Here is a 27,183-nt window from a genome sequence, read left to right on the forward strand (position 1 = left end):
CCGGAGTGGGTTGAGGGGGTCGCATCGTTAGTGTAGAAAGAGAAATTGTGCTCTCTGCACTAGAAAAGCTAGAATTCTGATTTAAAAATCAAAATTTCGGCTCTTTAAGTTACAAGGTGAGTTTCTCAAGTGGGCCTGCCAAGCGAAGGAAATGGGAAACTAAGGGTTCCACCTGTTCAGTTTTCAAATGGACAGTTCAGTTTTCAATCAGGTTATTTGCATTTCAACATTCTAAAACCCTGGACAAAATGTGCCACGTTAATCCCAAAAGTGAACAAATCATTACCTGTCCTCTCATTATCCTACACCCTGATGTCACCTTTCCACCCATAAATGTCAACACTTCACTCCTAAATATAAAAACACCACCCCTACTGTTTGAATTACAAGAAGACAAAATGTGTCAACCCTATGGGAACCTGTGTTAAAAAGTAACGCTTACCAAGTCATCTTTGTCCATATCCCAATCAGCCTAGACATGCCCCTGCCCATTTTAAATGAAACTCCACCCTTTTGTGGTAAATGAGGTTTTCCAATCCTGCCTGGACTCCCACCTGTCCTATTGTTTATTCAGGTCAATATATCAAATATGCTTGGAGCTGGAGAAAAGTTTTTTTTGATTTAAAGGTGACCCAAATTAACGCAAACTTGTTCAGTATGCTTCATTTACAACTAATATGAATGTTCTGTTTTTAGTGGTTTCTAAGATATTGGAAGTTTTAGACTCCTAGAGGGTTATTTATTAAAGTTAGATTTCTTTTATGGTCAGAGTCGCCGGGCGACTAATCTCCTTGAATCTACCTGTGTGCCCTAAAGCTGGCCACAGACGCAAAGATCCGATTGTACGAATCAATGTACGATCGGACTTTCCCATCTCCCGACCTGCCACTAACCATTCAGATCAAAGTATTACCACTCCGACCAAATAAAGTCGTTAAGCTGGTCATAGACTCAAAGATCTGCTCGTTTAGCGACATTGCCAAACGAGCCACTAACGGCATGGCCATATCGGGGGTAATTCAAACGTTCGGGTGCATGGCCAAACGATCGAATTACGATACGCCAAGGGGCTCCGACGGGTCGGTTAAAAATCAAACCTTCCCGATCGATATCGTGGCCAGATATCGATCGGGAAGACCCGTCGGAAGCCCCCATACACGGGCAGATAAGCTGTCAAACTGGTACAAACGATATCGGCAGCTTTATCTGCCCGTGTATGGCCACCTTTAAAGAACAGATCAGCCGATGTTCTGCCCCTGACAGCAATCGTACGATAGACAAAGCTAGTGACAGTCTCCCACTGAAAATCGTATGATCGGCAATACACGCAGAGATATTACCCAATGCCGACAGAAATTTTCTAACCTGCCCGATCGACCAAACGACCGATTTCCGCCGCATGAAAAATGTCGGGACTCTCCACACACGTTTCCGAAAATCGTACGAATCCTCAATTTGTACGATGAGATCTTTGCGTCTATGGCCAACTTTAATGAATAGCATCAATTTGCTCAACAATTGTGCCCTTTTCCTTTCCGATTTGAACTGCGGTTGCGGCTGTAAATGAGCTCCATTGTATGGCAATGTGAGAGAATTGATAAAATATTTACCACGCTCTTAAACGGGATAATAAAAATAGCAATATGGAAAAGCGGGAAATCAGTATTACATTACAAATTTCAGTTACAGCCAGTAAAATGTAACGAGGAGAGGATGGAATACTTACAGTTTGATATGAACTGTGTAAAACAGAACACATTCTTTGCAATAGGCAGTATAATTGGCAGCATTTCTGAGACATATTTATATAGTCAGTCTTTCCAAATGATAAAACTCTATTCCAAAAGAAAGTCTGCTGTGTTTTATACATTTCATTCTAATACAGTTAAAATGTAGTTGGCAGTGAATCAGTATGGTGTGATATACAACAAAAAAGAAATGATTAGCAGAGTGTCCATGGGTGGATTTTGGGGAAGGCCCAAACCGACACATTTGAATTTCTTACAACAATCAGGGTGGAGATAGTATATGTTTAGTTGACACTGTAGTTATCCTTCTGTGTGTTCTGGGGTAATTTAAATGGAATTGGCACTGTATTTATCCTTCTGTGTGTTTTGGGGTTTATAAAAGAAATTGGTACTGTAGTTATCCTGCCATGTGTTCTGGGGTATTATACATGGAATTGGCACTGTATTTATCCTGCTGTGTGTTCTGGGTATTATACATGGAATTGGCACTGTATTGGAATTGGCACTGTATTTATCCCTCAGTGTGTATGGGGTTATTATACAAGGCATTGGCACTGTATTTATCCTTCTTTGTAATCTGGGGTATAATAAATTGAATTGGCACTGTAGTTATCCTTCTGTGCTTTCTGGGTTATTATACATGGAATTGGCACTGTATTTATCCTTCAGTGTGTTTAGGGTATTATACATGGAATTGGCACTGTATTTATCCTTCAGTGTGTTTAGGGTATTATACAAGGCATTGGCACTGTATTTATCCTTCAGTGTGCTTTATTAATTTAATCAGACAGATAACCCTTCCTTGCCATATTATACCAATACATAGGTTGGCGCAGATGCCAGCCACCGCAGCCACAGTGGGCATGTAAAGAGAAAAAACTTTTTTTTTTTAATTAATTTATTATATTTAAAAAAAAAAAGAAAGTCACGTAGCTTAATACAGGAACAGCAGACACTGAACAATCCCCAGCCCGCTTGAGCATAATAAAATTCTATTTCACCTCGTGCTCCTGTGCGGTGAGAAAAACCTTTTTTAACCAGACCCAAATGGCAAGGACCCAAATCAATTAACTGCCAGCAGCTGTGACATAACACATCAAAACAGTGGTACAAGTAACACCATATTGACTGATGTGAGATATTTTTTAAAATTTTTTTAAAAAATTCAAAAATAAAACCTTTAAATTAACACATTTTGCAAAATATAACAATACAAAAGGGCGGGCGATGGGATGATCGGATGCCATTATGGGAGACCAGACACGCTGCCAAGCCTGCACAGCACTCCACGTGACTGTGATGCTAAAAAGGAGGAGGGTAAGTGATCTCCCTTTTTATATCAGCCCTCCTATTGGTGTCCATAGCCAATCCCTCACCTCCACGTAGTTATTCCCAAAGTTCCCTCTGCTCCACAGCACCTCCCCACAGTCCCCGATACCCTTCGTTAATCACTCCCACACCTATGAAAATGTCTGTAGGGCAGACCTATGAAAATGTCTGTAGGGCAGTTATGGTGGACTGGGATAGGGGACACCCTTGTTGGGTGCCATTATAATGAGATTTATACAAAATAGATATTTTATAGAAAGTTCACTGATAGTCTTTCATGACTCTCTATAAATTCATAATGTAATATATCAGTAAAACAAGTAAGGTTTGTTTTTTGAGATTTGCAGGGGGAAAAACAATTCGACACAGATGTACCAGCACCTGAACAGTGTTCTTCAGTTTAGTTTGCTAAAAAAATTGGCTAACATTTTGACATGGGAATTTTACAGGAAAAATGTTCTTTAGTTGGCACACAAACCCATTTCCTTGCCTCATTTGGCATCAGAATAATGAAAGGCATCAGCATATATTTCAGGATAGTATCCCCACCCAACTAGTCATTGAGCACTCTTGTAAAACGTTAGCCTATTTTTTATTTTTTTTATTTTACGGCCATTTGAAAGTTCATCTGGTAATGGAGATTTATGAGATTTCAGCGAATTGATGGTTTTTTTTTGGTGTTTCTGTAGAGTTTGCATTCTGAAGTTGCGACTCACGAGTCAAGAAGAGAGGTGCTTTCAAAAGAATTGACCTTATAAAGCTCTTAACTGCAGTTGGAGGGAGAAGGCTTTTTGACATAATATAGGTGAAAAACAGATTTCTGAAAGCCGACACTGGCGTTTCAGAGCAGAAGGAAATAATAGAGTTTTGGTAAATGCTGTTTCGAATTATTTGCTGGGATAATGGATGATTGTTTGGCTACTCTACATGAATTGTTGGCTGCGCATGCTGCATTGCTGCTTTTTATAGCATTTATATGAATGTTTGTGGGCTTCAAAACCTAATGACTTAACTGTTGCTTAACCTGGTACTTGGTGATTGTATGTGTCTCCCAGGCAAAGGAAGGAATCATTTTTCATTTTTACCTGGAAACATTAAATGCCATTTTTGGCATCTTACAGTACCCCCTACACTCCCAAGGGTTTTCACAACGGCATGTGCTACTAGAAACAGCATTCTTGCTCCTAAAGAACTTTGGCCCTGTGCAGTGCATCCTTCCTGCCACTGGAGATACCCTGGACCTGGTGGTACCTCCGGGATCCCTTCAGTGCTTTAGACATACAAAACCTGCACTCAGTGAATCAGATGCCACCAACACCATTATGTTAGACAACTAAACAGAACCCTTCACCTCTACACAAACCAATTTTTAGGCATTTCATTGAATTTCAAAACCAGGGACAATGTTTTTACTCATCTCTAGATTTTTTTACGATCAATAACTTCATGGCAAGGTCTGAAGGATGGCTTTTTCCAGACGTTGCAACCTTCCAGCGATGGTGTCTGGCTAGTAACAGAGCAGTCAATGCCTTTTATTGCATCATTACGCATTGCCCAGAGCATGTAATATTTATCTGAACATCATTTAGCAGTAAGTTATTTTTGGCAGCTGCCAGAGATGAGGCCGATAATGCAATGATATGTTAGTATGATAGAGAAAGGTAAATTTTCTGTTCGCTGTAATAGTTTGAGCTGGTTCACCCAAGTATGAGTTATGTATATCCACAAGACAAATTTGTGTTATCTTAAGCCAGTTTTCCGTCACATTATCGTATCAAAGCCATAGGAGAAGAATTGCTTCCAAACCAGGCTGAGATTAATGAGTAGTGAAAAAGGCTGGTGGCCACCATTCTGCTTTATGGCCAGGCATTGATCACAAATAAGAAATATGTGTACTATGTGTACTGGAAGATAATGGGATCATAGTTTCTGGTGCGCATGATACTGGTTGGCTTCCAATTCCGGAAGACTTACCACAGAATGGTACGTGGCCAGACCTGGAGGTCACCAACTTCACTGAGCTACTCTCCATTCTAAGCCCACATACAGGGCATGGGAGCAGTTGATAAGGGAGCAATAGGTGTGGCTCAGGAGATATAAGGGGCTCATAAAGAGTGTTTTGTTTCATGGAACTTGATCATGTTGAATTGACATGTGTACACATATGCAAGTCTATAGTAGGTGGTCTATGGTAGGTGAAGGTACCATGTTTATGACAAGTATGGAACTGCACCAGCATTTAAGGCAATACCCTTCCTGTGGCTCTTATATTAAGTCACAATAGACAGTAATTTAAGTGGGAATGAGCTTTTCGTGTAATCAGGAATAAATGAGCGGATCAAAATAGACATACATGGTCATCAAAGTTAAACCTTTGCCCAGATTAACTTGATCCACATACCTACAAATCAATAGTGGCCCTAATAAACCTTATGACTTTCTAAAAATCAGCAGAACAACATACAGCTGCCTGGTAGATCTAAGAACAGCACTCAATAATAAAATCCAGGTCCCACTGCGACACATTCAGTTACATTGAGTAGGAGAAACAACAGCCTGCCAGAAAGCAGTTCTATCCTAAAGTGCTGGCTCTTTCTGAAAGCACATGACCAGGCAAAATGACCTGAGATGCACCTACACACCAATATTACATCTAAAAATTACACTTGCTGGTTCAGGAATGACATTTTATATTGTAGAGTGAATTATTTGCAGTGTAAACAGTGTCATTTAGAAATAAAAAAAATACATCATAAAAATCATGACAGAATCCCTTTACGGACTGTTCGCTTCCACAAAGGCTGTGGCCAGAACCCAGAAAAAAAAGTGATCTTTACATGAGAACTATTTACTATGCAGAACTCAGGATCTGAGGACCCTGCTGAAAAGGGACCAAGAATATCCAAAGAATATCCCATATACTGGTCAGTTTCATTCCATGCGGCAGTGCCAGATGCATCACAGCTCCTAACCTCCGTTGTGTTTCATGATTTATTTAGACACCGGCGAGTGACCAAAACATCGGAATATTTTAATTGTGAAGAGACTATGCTGTAACACTAACACTGACATTTTCTGATGACCTGTTTGGACATTGCGTACTTTGCCGTTTTTGAGAAACGTGTAACAAGCATAGCACAGATTTTTCTTGCGTTATTCATGGAAATGACACTTTAGCAGAGTAAACATTACAATAATGACGTACGGCACTCGGACTGCCGGCCTACTGGAGAGATTACCGAGATCATTTTGATCTTTGCACCTAATGAAAGAAATGGGGATATACATAAATACAAGGCTTATTCCTGGTAAAACAGTTTAGGGATACATTTATGTAACATCAAAAGAGCCGTGAGTCACTGGACGCTTGTTTAACAACACCAAAATGCATCATCAGGATTAGGAACCTTGCAAATATGATATCTAGCCCCAAATTGATTTGTTTAGGCAATACTAGTTACTGGTGTACTATGTGCCGGTTCTTTGCCGTGACACAGACTATAATTTGGGGATATACAGAACGTGTATAGTCTTATAGGCAGATGAGTTAAAGGATAAGTAAATCTTAAAAAGAAGTGAATGTAAAATTGATGTGGGTGATATTCTAAACACTTTTGCAATGGACATTCATTATTTATTTTTTTGAAATTCCAAGATATTAAAGGATACATGTGCTGTTAACAGGAAGGAATTTTGTTAAAACATCGCCACCTGCTGGTCATTTTCTGACCAGTCTGACCACAAAGTAGTCAAGGAAGTTGTCAGGAGAAAGAAAGAGACTGCTCTGATGTACTTTTGCTTAAGGGATACTGTCATGGGAAAAAACATTTTTTTTTCAAAATGAATCCGTTAATAGTGCTGCTCCAGCAGAATTTTGTGCTGAAATCCATTTCTCAAAAGAGCAGACAGATTTTTTTATATTCAATTTTGAAATCTGACATGGGGCTAGACATATTGTCAATTTCCCAGCTGTCCTAAGTCATGTGACGTGCTCAGATAAACTTCAATCACTCTTTACTGCTGTACTGCAAGTTGGAGTGATATCACCCCCCTCCCTTTCCCCCAAACAAAAGAACAATGGGAAGGTAACCAGATAGCGGCTCCTTAACACAAGATAACAGCTGCCTGGTAGATCTAAGAACAACACTCAATAGTAAAAACCCATGTCCCACTGAGACACATTCAGTTATATTGAGATGGAAAAACAGCAGCCCCGCCAGAAAGCATTTCTCTCCTAAAGTGCAGGCACAAGTCACATGACCAGGGGCAGCTGGGAAATTGACAAAATGTCTAGCCCCATGTCAGATTTCAAAATTGAATATAAAAAAAATCAGTTTGCTCTTTTGAGAAATGGATTTCAGTGCAGAATTCTGCTGGAGTAGCACTATTAACTGATGCGTTTTGAAAAAAACATGTTTTCCGATGACAGGATCCCTTTAGGAAAACAATTAGAAACCTTTCTCAAATCTTTCCTAAGCAGAAGAACATCAGAGCAGCCTCTTTCTTTCTCCTGACAACTTCCTTGACTACTTAGTGGTCAGACTGGTCAGAAAATGACCAGCAGGTCAGTACATGTATCTCTTAATATCTGGGAATTTTTAAAAAAGAAATAATGAATGTACATTGCAAAAGTGCTTAGAATATCACCCCCATCAATTTTACATTCACTTATTTTTAAGGTTTACTTATCCTTTAAAGGTGAACGAAACACTGTTGCTCAACCACATGCTATAGGGTTTGTGTGCCTAAAATGATATTAAATTAACTTTTAGTATGATATAGAGTGATATTCCAAGACAATTTGCAATTGGTTCTTATTTTTTTTATTATTATTTGTGATTTTTGAGTTATTTAGCTTTTTATTCAGCAGCTCTCCAGTTTGCAATGTCAGCTGGTTGCTAGGGTTCAAGTAACTTTAGCGACCATGCATAGATTTGAATAAGAGACTGGAATAATAGTAGAGGCCTGAATGAAAGCTGAGTAATACAAAGTAGCAATAACGATACATTTGTAGCCTTAAAGAGCATTTGTTTTTCAGATGGTGTCAGTGAGTGGCATTTGAAAGAGTTAGAAGAAGGCAAATAATTAAAAAATAAATAAAAAATAAAGGCCAATTAAAAAGCTGCTTAGAATTAGCCATTCTATAACATACTAAAAATTAACTGAAATGTGAACCACCACTTTAACCACCCCTTTAATGCATGCTGGGAGCTGTAGTCCCGCAGCATCAGGGCAACCTGTTTTTCCAGAATGCTGAGGACATGGGCTTTTCTGGATAATGGATCTTTCCGTTATTTGGATCTTCATACTTTAAGGGGCATATTTATCAAGGGTCGAATTTTTGATTTGAAAAAACTTTGAAATTAGATTTCAAAAAGACCAACCGAAGTGAAGTCAAAGGTCCGTATTCGGCCAAATTCTAATGTACGATTAAAGGAATAACGCGTTAGATTCGATTCAAAGTTTTTCCCACAAAAAACTTCGATTTCTCAAAGTCCACCAATTAACTCAGGTACTAGGAGGTCCCCCATAGGCTAAAACACCACTTCGCCAGGTTTTAGATGGCAAATGGTCGAAGTCGAAGTTTTAAAGAGACAGTACATGATAAATTTTGATATTCGAATTTCGAAGTTTTTTTCAAATTCGAATCGAATTTGGATAATTCCCTAGTCGAAGTACACAAAAAATAGCTCGAAATTCAAAGTTTTTAACTTCGAAAATTCACCTCGACCTTTGATAAATCTGCCCCAAAGTCTACTAGAAAATCATATAAACATTAAATAGGCTGGTTTTGTTTCCAATAAGGATTAATTATATCTTAGTTGGGAACAAGCTACTGTTTTATTATTACAGAGAAAAAGGGAATCATTAAAAAAAAAATTGATTATTTGATTATAATGAATCCGATGGAAGACGCCCTTCTGTAATTTGGAATTTTCTGGACAACGGGTTTCCCTATAGCGGATCCCATGCCTGTACCTAACAAGCTGCACGAATCCATATTGGTGCCAAAATAATGATATTTGGGTTGATTTAATGTTTAAATGATTTAAGCAGACTTAAGGTATGGAGATCCAAATAACAGGTAGATCCCTTATGCGGAATGCCCCAAGTCCAGTGCATTCTGGATAATAGATTCTATACCTATTATGTACTGTATGTATTGTATACTGAGGCTTTTACTATATTAACTCACTGCAAAATGTGCAGCATTTAGATCCTGTGATTTCTACATACAGTGATTTTCACCCCAGTACCATAAAAGTCTTATCCACGAGTCCAAATACTCAACAAAGACCTGGAGCATAGTGCACCAGTATCCGGTGTAGCCTAAACAAATCAATTTGGAGCTAGAGATCACCTTTCCAGAGTTATAATTCTGATGAAGCATTTTGGTGCGGTTGAATAAGCATCCGGTGACTCACGGCTCTTTTGATGTTACATATATTTATCCCTAAATTGTTTTACCAGGAAAGAAAATGCTTTTGTATTTATGTATATCCCCATTTTAATCATTAGAAGCAAAGATCAAAAAGGATGTAGTAATCTCTTCTGAGAGCAGCCTAAGTACCATAAGTCATTTATTGTAATGTTGGCTACTGCTGGTTAATAACAAAATGCCCTCTGTGAGCATTGCAAACCTGAAATATATGAAAATATAATAAATGAAAATAAAACAATTAGGAACAATTATAGCTAGTAGTAGTAGTGTAAAAATAGTGGGTGGTATCACATTAATTATCGCATGTGGCCATGTATATTTGGCTTCCCAATCTTGGTAGGGTTGCAACATTTGTTGGCAAATATTACTGAACAGCTCTTTGGGGGTGGGGTGGGAGGGTCGCAAAAATGACATAAGCAGGCATGCTAATGATGTTGTCGGATAATAATATGGTAGGTAGGGGAAATGTCATCACAAGATAGGGCTGGGCAGGTCAGTGTAATAAAACCTACCTGCCCTGGTGGTCTAGTGGGGCGGGGGGTATGCCCGCTGTGCCGCCATCGGCGGGGCGCCCGCCGATTGGTTCTCTTCCTGTGCCATCTTGTCTTCCTTAGGGTGCGCGCGACACACCTGCGTGTTGTTTATAGGCACTGGCTGTTTACGCAAGCACGTTATGGCACAAATGTACATGTTTTTGGCGCAAATTCTTTCCCTTATAAAAGGCCCATTCTGACTGCAGACAGATGCCCGTGATAGAACTTGGTTTCTTGTGGTTTCCTGAGCCTTGTGCATCTGATCCTGTATCTGCTTGTCCTGATTATCCGGTTTTGACTCCTGCCTGTTCCCTGACTACTCTGCATTCTGTATCCTGACCCTTGCCTGCCGACGACAACTCTTCCAGCTTAACCCCTTGATTGACAACCCGGTTTGACCCTTTCCTGCCTGACGATTCTGATATCCGCCTGTCTGACCATCCTTCTGCCTAATCCTTTTGTACCGTGACCTTCGGCCCAAAATAACAGCCGTGCCCCTTTGCCAGCCAGAACATCTCGCCTTGTACCCCTCGTTAAGTCCAGGTGGCACCCAAGTAAGCTGAGGGCTCCTCCCGAAGCCCAACGGTGGTCACACTACTGGTGAAGCCGAGCCGAGACCAGGGTGTTTGGCACTTGTTCTGGTATTGGGTGCCGGTCGTGACAGTCAGAGACAAGTGCAGGAAGATCAAGAAGGAGGGAACTACAAATTCTTCATTGTGATAGATGAAGAAGTGACCATTAGATTTGGGCAATACCTCCCACTATTTCTACCCCTGGAACATAGTACCTACTAGCTATAGTCTCTACCCCACACTTTATCTCTCTCTCTTGATCAGCTGTGTTTCTGGGGCATGCTTCTTCATTGGTGTCAGAGTGGGGGCCATTGGTGATACGCAGGTTGACCCGTGTCCAACCTATAACCATACTCTACCAACTCAATCTACATACTGTCATGACTTAAATACCCAGAGGCGCAGTATATAAATGAAAAACCCTATAGAACCCCTCTGATCCACTTGCCCTGTACAACACTAACACATATTCTGATTTTAGTCCAATAAAGTAACTATTGCAGCTAGTACAGGTCATTCCATATTGGCTATGCTCACAGAGGGCATTTTCATATTAACTGTCCCTAACTGCATTGGAATGCAAATATTAACAGTATTTCTATTGGTTACACCCACTATAATAAGGTGAGAATACAAGTAAAAAAAAACAGGTTCAATGAGCAGTTATTCATAGCAGCCCGGTATCAGCCGTGCTTCCAAGCGATAGTTCAACATATAATGTTCATCACCTTTTGTTTGGATGAAGTAATGCAGCTTTATTTAGACTGGGCCAGAAATAAGATTCCCAAAACTCCAGTGACTTCATGTACTGAATGCTTTCAACACGTTTGGGCCATTGATACTGAGATTTGTCAAGGGGCATGACGATTGCATCACAGTCTGAGTGAGGTTCTATAACTAGAAGCATTTATGGGTCAGTACATGGCGGCACTGAATTTAGTTACAGTGTTTACAGTTTTGATCCAAAGCGATGAGCTGAGCATGACATTCCCTGGGGTGCAAGTTCTCATTAGATGTACACTCTTAGGGGTGCTGTTGGACCCATTAGTTATTTAGAGGGCCCCTGTTATTTCTTGCCATATTGTATTTTTAATAGGGATGGACTAAAGGCAGGACTCGGTTCGGGATTCGTCCAAGATTCAACCTTTATCAGCAGAATTTGGATTGGGATTGGAAGTGCCTGGCCAAACCGAATCCAAATCCAAATCCAAAAAAAAATCACACAACGTCTCGTCACACATGTAGAATCGCATTGTATACATACCTCCCAACTGTCTCGTTTTCATCGGGACAGTCCTGCTTTTGACAGCTCAACCTGCAGTCCCATGTTTGTACTGGAAAGTCCCAACTTTCTGCACTAAACAGCCAGAAAAAACCCCAAAGTTCCTAACTTTATTGGCTTTTGGCAGAGAGCACAGAACAGCTAACAGGTACAACTAAGATACTTTGTAACCATTTTGAGATAAGCAAATAAGTCATTGTAACAATTTAGAACAATTTTTTTGTCCCTCTTTGTATTTCCAAGTTGGGAGGTATGGTATACTACAGAGCTTATCTGTTATTGGCTGTATTTCCTGTGCCTTTTCTCCTTTTTCAGCTTTGAATGGCTGCCCTCCCACAGTGCAGCTTGTATTTATACTATAGTAGAGTTGCTGAAACAAACAAACCAGTTTGACCAGTGAGGGCCAACCATGCATTATATTTTAATTAATTGAATACACTTTAATTTGCTGCTGTTACTGTTCCTTTAAAGGGATACTGTCATGGGAAAAAAATGAATCAGTTAATAGTGCTGCTCCAGCAGAATTCTGCACTGAAATCCATTTTTCAAAAGAGCAAACAGATTTTTTTATATTCAATTTTGAAATCTGACATGGGGCTAGACATTTTGTCAATTTCCCAGCTGCCCCAAGTCATGTGACTTGTGCTCTGATAAACTTCAATCACTCTTTACTGCTGTACTGCAAGTTGGAGTGATATCACCCCCTCCCTTTTCCCCCCCAGCAGCCAAACAAAAGAACAATGGGAAGGTAACCAAACAATAGCTCCCTAACACAAGATAACAGCTGCCTGGTAGATCTAAGAACAACACTCAATAGTAAAAACCCATGTCTCACTGAGACACATTCAGTTACATTGAGAAGGAAAAACAGCAGCCTGCCAGAAAGCATTTCTCTCCTAAAGTGCAGGCACAAGTCACATGACTGGGGGCAGCTGGGAAATTGACAAAATGTCTAGCCCCATGTCAGATTTCAAAATTGAATATAAAAAAATGTGTTTGCTCTTTTGAGAAATGGATTTCAGTGCAGAATTCTGCTGGAGCAGCACTATTAACTGATTCATTTTGAAAAAAAATTTTTTTCCCATGACAGTATCCCTTTAAGGTTCAGGTATTCAGCCATTCGAAACCATAAATACTGGCAATCACTCCGTAGTCCACTCGGGTAAAAACATTCAAGTTTATTTCACCAGATTAAAAACATTGCAATCCTGACGCATTTCGTATCAAAGATACGTAGTCATAGGTATATACGACCTATGACTACGTATCTTTGATACGAAACGCGCCAGTATTGCAATGTTTTTAATCTGCTGAAATAAACTTGAATGATTTTACCCTACGAGTGGACTACGGAGTGATTGCCAGTATTTATGGTTTTGAATGCACATCACCTACAGCGACGGGTTCTGGGCGATACACCCGGGCCACTCGTCTACCTTGGCTCTATGTATTGAATGAAAAGTGTTGTGAACCCAGAAGCGATGGGACATATACACACCCAGGTCATCAGATGAAAAGGACGAGCACGTTAACGGCTTGGAGGAGGCTATTCGTTGTTTCTAGAAATATACCGATTTTAATAGTGGGATTGAGACGTTTCCTAGAAAATAATATTTATGCACACCTATGCCTCATAAGAATTGAAGGTTGAAATTGAGCTTATTCTTATAGTTGAATCAGGTATTCAGCCAGCTCTTTTACATAGGATTCAGGATTCGGCCAAATCATAAAACAGCAGATTCTGTGCAAATACTGGATTCAGTGCACCCCTAATTTTTACTCAAGTTCTCCTTTAATATCCTACTGAATACACACATTGGCACAGCAGGCAGAATTACAAAAGAGCTAAACACTAGAAATACTGTTATAGAATGGGTTCATTATGGCTGAGTATAATCAGCATATTAAATAGGATTAAAAATATAAAAGACTAAAACATAGAACATTATTAATAACTGTAATTACCGCTCCATGTTCCTTCTGTGAGTACCGAACTCTTATTTATACTGGTGCCAGCATTCATATAGCTCAGGGACTCGTCCAATTAACAGCCTCAATCGTGTCTCACAATTATGTAAATTCACCCATTGGCTGTTGTTGGCCGACCTCTTAAAGATATATCAAAACACAGATGGCATTTGTCTTCATTGTAGGCTGTTTTCCTTTGACACAGAGGTACTGTAAATCTCAAGTACAGACTGAGGCTAAATAATGAGAATATTGTTACTGTAGTGGATGCGTATGCCAAGGATTCTATTACTGGAGTAAATGGCGGTTCTTTGGGAAGCTGCTCTGCTGCTATAGACCCACATTACTTTCAAATATAGGGGTTTTCTGGAACAGAAAAAGCTGTTACCATTAGGTTAAAGGGGAACTTCATCTTTATTTTAACTTATAATATCAACAGATTTATAACAATTTGTTATGGCCTTTATTCTTTATTTGGTGTCTATCTGGTGGAGAAAACCTGTGCCAACTGCACCCTATGCCTTTGACTTCAGTAGGCATCCACTTATCACAATGCACATGAAAAATGTTTGAGTGTGTAATACTGTGGCATAACTATAGGGTGTGCAATAGCACCCAGGCCCACCCAACCAGAGGTCCTGTCAGAGAGATGACAGAAGATGGATAGAGGACAGAAGTTAAAGGTATGGTTATCTTGAGAGTGGAGGACCTGTTTGCATTAAATTGAACAGCTAAATGGATTTAGATTTACACATCTAGAGGTCATCAAATGAGCATATCTTGACCCAAACCAGGCCAATCAATCTGGGCCTTCAATTGGACAATAAAGTGGAGCCTACAGAAACCCAATGGATGAAAACTGCATCAGCCCAAATAAAGTGAGTGGTTCCTCCTCTTTACGAATGAGGAAGGATTGGATGGAGCATGTGCAATACGGCTCTTTCCTGTTACACATTGCTGATCTCTGCAAGGAAGTAGTGGAGGCGGGAGTCAGCAACCCTATTCTCCTATGACAAGATCCAACATCTAGTTAGCACTGACTCGGTTTGAAAATTCAAATGAAACTAGCAATTTTTGTCAACGAGATACTGTTTTTCCGATAGAGACTTGTTGAACAAATGTTAACAGAAAGGTGAACATCCCCTTGACAACTGAATAAAACCAAGAAGAGAGAGAGTCAACTGATGGTGGAGTAGGCAGAAACCTCACTGGGAGATATTCCTTTATCAGGACTTGGAAAAAGGTTTAGATATGAAGTGTAGCTTTAAAGATCCCTGTCTGGAGTTGGTGGACTACAGCCCCCATCATGCATTAACCCTTGCTGATATGCTGGAGAATGCTGGGAACTGTAGTCCAGAGAAGAAGAAGAACACTATGGAACTTGTGGAAAAAATGCAGCTTTATGCTCACAATATCAATTGTAACTATATACCAGTAGATTCATGTCTACATAATGCAGCCTGGAAGAAAAATGACTAAGCATTTCAGAAATGCGTTCTTGAATTCTACCATGAATATTATAAACCAAATAAGTATCATTGGCGCTCAGACATTAAACACTTAAGGGCAGATTTTGTTCTTGGCATGACTCTGTATCATTTAACTTGGTCAGAATTACATTCCTGCAGATACAAATAGTCCATTAATATTGTAGTAGTGGTAATAATCTCTCATGCAAAGGGGTACTACAGCAGTTTGGGGCCAGCACAGTAATACTGGAGGGGGGTAAGCTTATAAATCATACTAGATGCTGGTCTTAGTACATGTGCCTTGTGTGGCCTCCTGAAGGCCAGTTTGGGTGAGATGTGAGGTTAGTTCTTGTTTTCTTCTGCCCTGGGTATCCCACAAACTATAGCATGGTGACTGTTACCCCAATATTTCTGTATATCTGTAACCTTGTTATGAGCTAAGGGGGCCCACCCTGAAGGCCAGTTAAGGGGAGATTTGGGGTGAGTGATTATTTGTGCCCTGGGTACCTCTGGAACTATAGCAGGGTAACACCCCAATGTTTCTGTATATCTGTAACCTTGTTATGAGCTAAGAGGGCCCAGTCTGAAGGCCAGTTAGGGGGAGATTTGGGGTGAGTGCTTAGTTGTGCCCTGGGTACCCCTGGAACTATAGCAGGGTGACTGTTATCCCAATGTTTCTATATATTTGTTACCTTGTTATGAGCTAAGGAGGCCCTGTCTGAGGGTGTAATTTCAAAAGCCAACTAAAAAAAAGTTACCCTCCACTCCAAATGCCCTCAGTCAATCCTGGCTGTCAGTCTATTCTTGCCTAGCCTGAAGGCTAGTTAGGGTTAGATTTGGGTGAGTGCAGTAATGTAACTAGCAGCCTCAGAATGTGCACCCGGGTCCCCTCCCCCTTCTAAATGCGCTAGACACGTGTTTTTTCTTTACCATATTGCTGTGTGGTGTTCTCCAACGGGCCCCGAGGGTGCAGGCCCTGGTGCAATTGCACCCCCTGCTCCCCCGGTAGTTACGCCACTGGGTGAGTACTTATATATGCCTTGGTACCCCTGGAACTATAGCAGAGTGACTGTTACCCCAATGTTTTTATATATCTAAAACCTTATGAATTAAGGGGGCCCAGTCTGAAGGTTAGTTAGGGTATGATTGTGTTATATATGCACTGGGTGATGGTTATCTACAGTATCTATTTGTAACCCTGTTATGAGGTAAGGGGACCCAGTCTGAAGTCTAATTAGTGAGAATTGGGGTCAGTGCTTATTTTGCCACATGAAATCAATGAGGACAGCAGCACTCCGGTAATATTGAAAAAGTGAAAAACTTTACTCAAAGTGCTTTAGGCAACGTTTCGAGATACTCAGGCCCTTTGTCAAGCCTTTAATTAACAATGTCAACTGGTGTTTAAATACCCACAGACTAGGAGGAGTCACAGTTTCCACCTCCATATTACCCATAATTCACAGTGAAACATTTTAGTGCACTCAAAGCTCCATAATAGAGCACTTTTGTAGCTTTTAATTGTGGTATGTGCCATACATAATATAGTATTCTGTGACTTCTGTTTATATAATGTTCCCAAAAAGTGAAAACGTCCATTTATACAATGTTACCTAACAAAATACAATGTAACCAGCTATAAAAAGAATTCATTAAAAACATTGAACAATGTCCTTAGTACATATAAGCAACACAGTAACAGTAGATATTGGACACAGGCCCGGATTTGTGGAAAGGCCACCTAGGCCCGGGCCTAGGGTGGCAGGATTTTAGGGGGGCGGCATGCTGCCCAACAACACCCACATTGGTTCAAAAACACTGGGAATGCGCTAGAGATACAATTTCCATGAAAATTTGCACAAAAGGGAGGGGACAGGGGTGACGAACGGCAGTGGGCCTAGGGGCGCCCACAATGTAAATCCGGCCCTGATTGGACAGTAAGCCTTAATTAACTTTGTCTCTATATTAACCTCTTGAAAGTATCTCTGGCTCCAATGTTGAATTCAGGGGAAAAGTAGCCAGGAATGACTCTGGATCTGGAGCTCCCATATCTTTAAATCTTACTGTCCTAAAATATAATAAACTAAAGAAAGAAAAGGGGAAATAAATATATAAACACAGACATATGTTAAAAACAAACACTATAGTAAAGTTACTCATAACACTTACTCATATAAACAACATGGTATGGGTATCGACGGATACCTGCACATTTTCATGAAAAGAAACACACTATTTGCGATATCAGGTCATTGACAATGTAGAGCCACTTAGGTGTGGTGGTGACAGACAGCAAATCCTCAAAAAACAAGAGATGCTTTTTAACACATTGTATATATGGTCTGAGTAGCCCAAAACATTGCCTAAATAACTTTAAAGGGATACTGTCATGGGAATTTTTTTTTTTTTCAAAACGCATCAATTAATAGTGCTGTTCCAGCAGAATTCTGCGCTGAAATCCATTTCTCAAAAGAGCAAACAGATTTTTTTATATTCAATTTTGAAATCTGACATGGGGCTAGACATTTTGTCAATTTCCCAGCTGCCCCTGGTCATGTGACTTGTGCCTGCACTTTAGGAGAGAAATACTTTCTGGCAGAATGCTGTTTTTCCTTCTCAATGTAACTAAATGTGTCTCAGTGGGACATGGGTTTTTACTATTGAGTGCTGTTCTTAGATCTACCAGGCAGCTGTTATCTTGTGTTAGGGAGCTGCTATCTGATTACCTTCCCATTGTTCTTTTGTTTGGCTGCTGGAGGGAAAAAGGGAGGGGGTGATATCACTCCAATTTGCAGCACAGCAGTAAAGAGTGATTGAAGTTTATCAGAGCACAAGTCACATGAATTGGGGCAGCTGGGAAATTGACAAAATGTCTAGCCCCATGTCAGATTTCAAAATTAAATATAAAAAAATCTGTTTGCTCTTTTGAGAAATGGATTTCAGTGCAGAATTCTGCTGGAGCAGCACTATTAACTGATTCATTTTGAAAAAAAAAAATTTCCCATGATAGTATCCCTTTAAGTAAAGTTTTTCACTTTTTCAATATTACCGGAGTGCTGCTGTTTTCATTGATTTGTGGAAATCTGCCCTGGCAGAGGGTACATCTTGCACCTGGGGCTGCAAAGAGCCTGTTACGTTTTTAAAGCACTCATGAATTGAATTTATTTTGCCACCTGAAACTCCAGCTTTAAGGTCAGTTTGGGTAAGATTTGCGGGGAGAATGTATTTGCTGTTTTCTATATTCTTGGAATTAATGCTGAATTACTAGTACACCAATATTTTCCTATATCTGGGACCTTGGGAAGCCCTGGCCAAAAGGTTGGACCTCCAAGGAAGGCTTGAACTGAAAAAGTTTGACAGCCACTGCTATATACAGTGATTCCGATGGGTAGAGCTAAGGTCATGGCAACCACTTGCACTAGGATATGTTTGGTACTGTGTGTACCACTTACGTTGACTGTTCCATCATCTTGTTTTCACCACAGAGAACCCCACTGAGGTTTGCAGTTCACACAAGTACAATATGGAATCAAACCAAAGTGATTCAATTAAGATGACTGCACTGTTTGTGTATTATTTGTATCTACGGGAGCGATTCCGATTATATTAAATTATACTGTGTCCTGCCAAACATATCCACCGGTGCTAAGTGTGTGCCAAGTTATACATTGTTTGGTTGATTTCATATTTTTGTCTGGAGCGTATATTTAGGTTAACACTCTCTTTTACCCTTAGTAAATTGTTTGGGTGGTACCTTAGAAAGTAGCTCAGGAATAAAAATATAGTCTACAAAAGAATGGAGGCCATCTTGACTTGTTTAACGGGTACTGTTGAGGGACCTTGTGATGCTAATCACTGGCAACAACATTCTTCCTCAATAACTAAAGTATCCTGACCTCACATATACAGGTCTGCCTGGGAAAAATTTGTATCAAATTATTCTTTTTGGTCTATATTTTTATATTTTGATGTCCAGTGGGACACATTGGGGGTTGTTGTTGGACACAAACCATATTTGTGATCTTCTTGTAGACTGAACTGGTAGCCATATTATATACAACCCAGATATTAGTTTTACATGGTGAAAATGTCTTCCATAGTGAATATCTCCAATGTTGATGGGTTACAGCTCCTATAGCATTCTCCATGTTATTAATGGTTCAAATTATGATGGGAGCTGTGGTCCTTTTTTTTACAGTGAGGAGCAGATAGCAACTTCTGAACAAGTGGTAATTTGACCATGATGGCAATCTCTCCAGCACATTCGCTGAGACTTTTTTGGCTTCTTGACACCCCATTACACTTAAGTTTATGGTGTTTCGCAGAAGAGTTAGTGAAGAGGAGCCCTAGGAGTAGCCAGACGCTTGCTGTACCAAATGGTTAGAAATGTGTTTATCAACAACCTCAGCCAGACAAGCCTGAGCTCCTTCTATGGATAGTTTTTCTCCATCTCAATCACACGTAACTCACATCCAGTTTTGTGGCGGTAATGATAAGTTCAGGAAATATTTGAGGAATAAAGTCTACAGTCTGTACCAAAGGGAAAATGTCTGATGAATCACAGTCCCCTCTTTGGTCTTCTCTTAGGTTCCCCCAGGTGTGGTTTGACCTAGGAGGCATGTGATGACTTTTCTGTGGGTTATGAAGCACAGATGAGTACTCCAATTCCCATCACAGCTCTTAAGACTTTTTACATGACTGGGGAAAATCTATGCATTTATTGCTTCCTAAACTTAGACTGAAATGCCCAAGGAATTTTGGAACGGGGAAAAAATGTGTTGTTTTTTTGAATGGCAACACTCTTCATCTTATTTTAAGCATTCCACATCTGCCTTACTTGAAGGTACAACCGTTTGACCAAGTCAGCTGTAGTTCCAAGATTATCTAGAATAGCAAATACTTATTCACCCCAAGTCCCCAAGAAGTGACCTTCAAGCTTGGTATTAAAATGTATCTAATAGAGCAAATGGTCATTCTTCCAAAATTTCATCCTAACTGGTCCCAGCACGTAGGTCCCTACAAACGTTGAGGCAAAATTTGAGGCACATAAGTGGTATTTTACAGACTAGGGCTGGTGGCATCTCTCAGTATAGAATAACAAATCAATGCCCATTGACTTTAAGGGTTCTAATTTGGCTCAGCTAAACACTAGTGAAACTGCCTAGTTTCGCTTCACCAAATTATTTTCAAAACCGCAGAAAAATCTGTAAAATGGAGTCATTGAGCATTAACGTGCTGCGTTTTTTTCTGGAGTAAAAAAATTTAATTTCTTTCAGGAAAAACAGAATGACTAATTCTGCCATTTTTTGTCTTATATTTTTCCCATGTGAAAAAGCACTTCTTTTTCAGGCAAAACAAAATACCTGGCAAAATTCTGATTTGAAAAATATTTACGCCGCTGGAGAAAATTATAATTGCGCCACAAAACAGTATCAGGCTCAAAAATATTTGCTCATCCTCGCCTTTGAATTCCAATTGACTCCTGGATTTGGTGTACCCCTAGTTTGATGCCGTTGGCACAATCATATGGAACCAAGATGAGTGGGTCAGGTTGGTGGATCCTTTTGCGTCACTTGATCACTGGGAGTCTGGCAACATTTGGGGGGATGCAATGGAAATTGTGGGAAAGACTTGAACCCTTTTAGGATGCCTTATAGGGGCTTTTGGAATTTGGCCAGAAGCTCCAGAAGATTTTAGTTTTCATTTTAATTGTTGAGTGGCTGATACCCAGATTGTCCCCATTGCCGTTCCGGTGATCCAATGTCAGAGTTGTAAGAACTAATTTAACCTGCTCTCTCACCTCTGTTTATTTTAGGGCTGCAAATACATGCAGTATCTGACCTATCACTATTCCTTTATGTCTACTCCTCTGCCTGGCCCCTGTGCCCGTCTCTGTAGCCCTTCTCAATTTTTTTTTTTGCCACCTGCGGCCACACACGGGCTCCTGGCAACTCTGCTCTGCAGATGTTTTTCTCCCAGCTGCCTGTGTTTGGCTGGTGCCGACAGAGGAGTCTGGAAGGGGGGCTTCTTTCTTTGCATTGCAGCCTGTTTTGAGACTGGCTGTGGGGGGGCAGAGTGTGGGGAGGGTGTCTCTGCAGGGGTCACAGGGTCCTGTGTGTATGTTATAGATCTTACTCTGTGTGTGTGTTTCCTTTCTAATAAAACTCCCTCTGACCACACACAGCCCACAGCCTGGCATGAAAGTCTCCTGCCCCCCTTCCTTTAACCTTTGTGCTGCCAAATTCACCCATCCAGCAGTAAACACATGCCGGGCATTTTCTCCCAGTTCCCTGTACTGCTGCATGATCCTCTAGAAATACAATAATAATATACTGTATAAAAGCATACTGTATGCGTATACACCCACTGATATGAAAATATTTCAGCAGTGGAGCGGAAAAGAAGAATAGTGCCATCATATACTACAGTGTTGTACTACAGAGGGATAGAAATGATGTTATGGTTACATTCAATGCTGTGAAATATGTTGGCAATGCATTCGAAAAACACATTAATAATACAAGAATTTAGGTATGAACACACTGATATGATTTTTTTAATTGGGCTTTGGGCCAACGTTTGGATCATAATGAGGGTCTTAGGGAGACCCATCAGGAGAGGACCACATTAATGCACAACATGATCTTTAGACCTGTCAGAGAGATATCTTTTATATCTATAAGTCAGCAGGTCATTAGGAGTTGGGCAGTGCCCAAGAAATCAGCAGGCACTCACAAGAGGCCTTCATTGCAAAAAAGCCTGACACGTTTCATGCTATAAATATATCAGGAGAGTCCATACCCAAACCAATAAACTGTTGATTCCATGTATGGCCACTTTAATTCTATACAGTGCACATGAGCCCAGCCAAGGGCTTTACATTGGGATATAAAATAGTACCCGCCGACATTTTACTGTTTTAATCCCAAAAATTAAAGGGGGATTCCCTGTATTGTTTTCAACAATTAAAATGAAAACTAAAATCTTCTGGAGCTTCTGGCCAAATTCCAAAAGCCCCTATAAGGCATCCTAAAAAGGTTCAAGCCTTTCCCACAATTTCCATAGTGACTTTGCTGTGAGTCCTTTCCTGTAGTGCTGTAATGTCAGAACTCATCAACTTATAAACTGTGTTCTTTTCCAGTAACCTCTGCACTGGCAAAGTGCACCATCCCTGGCCCTGAATTCGTATCTCTGTATCGAGACGTTGCCTTCTCCCCCATGTTCACCACAACCTTGACAGGCTCAGACTGTTTGGGTCCCAGTAATGGAAAATAGATTCGCAAGCTTGGATTAACCATAAAATTCACATGATGAAAAGGACACTATTTCCCCACCCGGATGCCTTAATTAAAGACATGCCCAAATCCTACACTTAACCTTGTGCCTGAGCCAAACCGCAACATTCAGATTTTTTCCATTTTTTCTTTTCTTTTTTTTTGTTCTTTATTTCAATGCAATTTGCTCTGTTACTCGTTTTAAATTTTTCTTCTGCTACCATGGACAAAGTTTAATGGAATACATCTTACCCCCACCTTTCATTTAAATATATATTCACCCCCTTTTACAGTTTGTGCCAAAGCTACAAGGGTCACAGTGCTAAAATATCTCCAATGTGCCAATGGTTTGGGGTATTTTTCCTCTGCCTGTGATCAAAACAACTCTTCCAGCTTTCCAGTAAGCTCCGTCTATTGTACTTACCAATATTTAGGACTGTTCTAGTAACATGGGTTCTAAGACCTACAGGTAACAGTGGCAGGGGTCCATTATATTAAAAATTAAAATTAAAATCCGGCAGCACTCCTATCAAGTCATCAGTTATTTTATTTTTTTTTGGTTAAGATTTTACACAAAGAGATCACTGAGCAGTTCTGACTTGCTGAAATTGCACTATAATTAAACATCAGAGGGGCAGATATAGATATACAAAGATAGTGCTGTTTAACTGCTCAGTGCAAAATGTGTTTAAAGGAGAACTAAACCCTAAAAATGAATGTGGCTAAAAATGCCATATTTTATATAGTGAACTTATTGCACGAGGCTAAAGTTTCAGCTTGTCAATAGCAACAATGATCCAGGACTTCAAACTTGTCACAGGGGGTCACCATCTTGGAAAGTGTCTGTGACACTCACATGCTCAGTGGGCTCTGATTGGCTGTTGAGAAGCTAAGCTTAGGGCTCGTCACTAATTATCCAGCAGAAAATGAGCTTCCCCTGTAATATAAGCTGATGCTACAGGTTTGCTGATTATTAAATTCTGATGCTAATTGCACTGGTTTCTGTGCTGCCATGTAGTAATTATCTGTATTAACTACTAATCAGCCTTATATTGTGACATTTCTATTCTATGTGTACTGTATATTGTGAGTGGGTCCCTAAGCTCAGTAAGTGACAGCAGCACAGAGAATGTGCAGTGAATCAGCAGAAAAGAAGATGGGGAGCTACTGGGGCATCTTTGGAGAGACACAGATCTTTACTGTAGGCTGTGGTTGCCTTGGGCTGGTACAACATTTCTACCCTACTTCTTTAGTTAGGCTTTAGTTCTTCTTTAATGCCTCCAGTAAAGAATGCAGGACACTAAATATGGAGTCGGGTGTTCTCAGAGTGGCAGCATTCTCATTGGAGGATTCCCTGGCATCAAGCTGGAGAGCTACGGGAAGCTTATAGTAGTGTTGATTTAAGAATCCACCCCTGGCACTTGCTGGGTTACAGTCATCTACCAGTATGCTTTAACCCTTTAACCCTTTAAGATTATAGAAGGAAGAAATATATTTGCAATATGTCTTGCAAAATGTGGTTATCCCATAAGCAATACTGTAATTATCCCATAAGCAATACTGTAATATAAATTTATGTGCAACAGGCCAGAGGCTATGCATAACACTACTATAGGTATAGTGGTCTAGTCTGCCAGATGAAATGAGTATGGGGCAATAACCGAGTGACTGACAGTCCAACTAGAAAAGTAAATGAGTGTAGGGAAGGGTCTCACAGTGCACACCAGTCTGAGGTTGCAAATTTGTAATCACAGCAAAACAATGTAAGTGAAGAAAAATGTCAAGCAAAATATCTAGTATAGGTAAATCTAAAACAACTGGACTTGCCATTGTGATTGCATTAGTGGAAGAGTTTATATGCCGAGAACTTCCCACACCAGTCAGTTGTACTGAAGAAGCTGCTCGGATGAGTAGTGAGACGTCTTCATTGATTACTCAGCAAGTCCAGTTGTTTTTAGATTTACCTATACTAGATAAACCATGACCTGGATCATGAAGCAAAATAGATAGAAATGAAAAATTGTTTATTGGGACATGAGAGACAAATCAGCCTAATGAGTTTTGTGTTACTCACTCAGAGACTATAATCCCACTGTTACTATAGGAACCATCTCTCCCTACTATACCTGCTATCCCACAGTCACACTCCCTTCCCAGAGACTATTATCCCACTGTTACTATAGGCACCATCTCTCCCTACTATACCTGCTATCCCACAGTCACACTCCCTTCCCAGAGACTATTATCCACTGTTACTATAGGCACCATATCTCCCTACTATACCTGCTGTCCCACAGTCACACTCCCTTCCCAGAGACTATTATCGACTGTTACTATAGGCACCATCTCTCCCTACTATACCTGCTATCCCACAGTCACACTCCCTTCCCAGAGACTATTATCCACTTTTACTATAGGCACCATCTCTCCCTACTATACCTGCTATCCCACAGTCACACTCCCTTCCCAGAGACTATTATCCCACTGTTACTATAGGCACCATCTCTCCCTACTATACCTGTATCCCACAGTCACACTCCCTTCCCAGAGACTATTATCCACTGTTACTATAGGCCCAATCTCTCCCTACTATACCTGCTATCCCACAGTCACACTCCCTTCCCAGAGACTATTATCCACTGTTACTATAGGCACCATCTCTCCCTACTATACCTGCTATCCCACAGTCACATTCCCTTCCCAGAGACTATTATCCACTGTTACTATAGGCCCCATCTCTCCCTACTATACCTGCTATCCCACAGTCACGCTCCCTTCCCAGAGACTTTTATCCACTGTTACTATAGGCACCATCTCTCCCTACTATACCTGCTATTCCACAGTCACACTCCCTTCCCAGCGACTATTATCCCACTGTTACTATAGACACCATCTCTCCCTACTATACCTGTATCCCACAGCCACACTCCCTTCCCAGAGACTATTATCCCACTGTTACTATAGACACCATCTCTCCCTACTATACCTGCTATCCCACAGTCACACTCCCTTCCCAGAGACTATTATCCCACTGTTACTATAGGAATCATCTCTCCCTACTATACCTGCTATCCCACAGTCACACTCCCTTTCCAGAGACTATTATCCACTGTTACTATAGGCACCATCTCTCCCTACTATACCTGCTATCCCACAGTCACACTCCCTTCCCAGAGACTATTATCCACTGTTACTATAGGCCCAATCTCTCCCTACTATACCTGCTATCCCACAGTCACACTCCCTTCCCAGAGACTATTATCCACTGTTACTATAGGCACCATCTCTCCCTACTATACCTGCTATCCCACAGTCACATTCCCTTCCCAGAGACTATTATCCACTGTTACTATAGGCCCCATCTCTCCCTACTATACCTGCTATCCCACAGTCACGCTCCCTTCCCAGAGACTTTTATCCACTGTTACTATAGGCACCATCTCTCCCTACTATACCTGCTATTCCACAGTCACACTCCCTTCCCAGCGACTATTATCCCACTGTTACTATAGACACCATCTCTCCCTACTATACCTGTATCCCACAGCCACACTCCCTTCCCAGAGACTATTATCCCACTGTTACTATAGACACCATCTCTCCCTACTATACCTGCTATCCCACAGTCACACTCCCTTCCCAGAGACTATTATCCCACTGTTACTATAGGAATCATCTCTCCCTACTATACCTGCTATCCCACAGTCACACTCCCTTTCCAGAGACTATTATCCACTGTTACTATAGGCACCATCTCTCCCTACTATACCTGCTATCCCACAGTCACACTCCCTTCCCAGAGACTATTATCCCACTGTTACTATAGGAATCATCTCTCCCTACTATACCTGCTATCCCACAGTCACACTCCCTTTCCAGAGACTATTATCCACTGTTACTATAGGCACCATCTCTCCCTACTATACCTGCTATCCCACAGTCACACTCCCTTCCCAGAGACTATTATCCCACTGTTACTACAGGCACCATCTCTCCCTACTTTAGCTGCTATCCCATTTACTATGGTTCCTTTTATCTTGCTCAGTGGAAGACCCAGCAGTGCAACAATGTGTTTTTTTTAATAACCCCTTCCCAATTCTCCCACTTGTAACTGGTAGCTCATGTTGCAGAAATGGCTCTGTATCACCATCACTGAGCAAATAAGGACGACTGACATCAAGGTAAAGTGAACCTTTTTAAAATATGAGCACAGATGCAGATCTTACCACATGCCTTTTCCAATAACAGAAACATGTGAAACATTTTCCACATTCTTCCCAGTTTTTTGGGGGAGATTTTTAACCTCAGAACACATGTTTTACATTTCCAAATCTGCAGCAGCCATGTTTACTGATCAGTGCTGGGAGCTTGGGAATAATGCAGATGACTGTATCCAAAAACTAAGGAAGGCTTAGGTCTCTATATCAATTGCCTAATGAGGCTAACCTTCATTTATTATTTTGCACATATGATAAGTTGCTATTAGGAGGCCCATCCGTTCAGCGACTTGAGGCTTGGGTTGCACAGGGTTGACAATTATTGAATTATTAGAGGCTAAGGTCAATCAAG

The sequence above is a fragment of the Xenopus laevis genome, chromosome 3S (genome assembly GCF_017654675.1).
Source record: "Xenopus laevis strain J_2021 chromosome 3S, Xenopus_laevis_v10.1, whole genome shotgun sequence".
NCBI lineage: Eukaryota > Metazoa > Chordata > Amphibia > Anura > Pipidae > Xenopus > Xenopus laevis.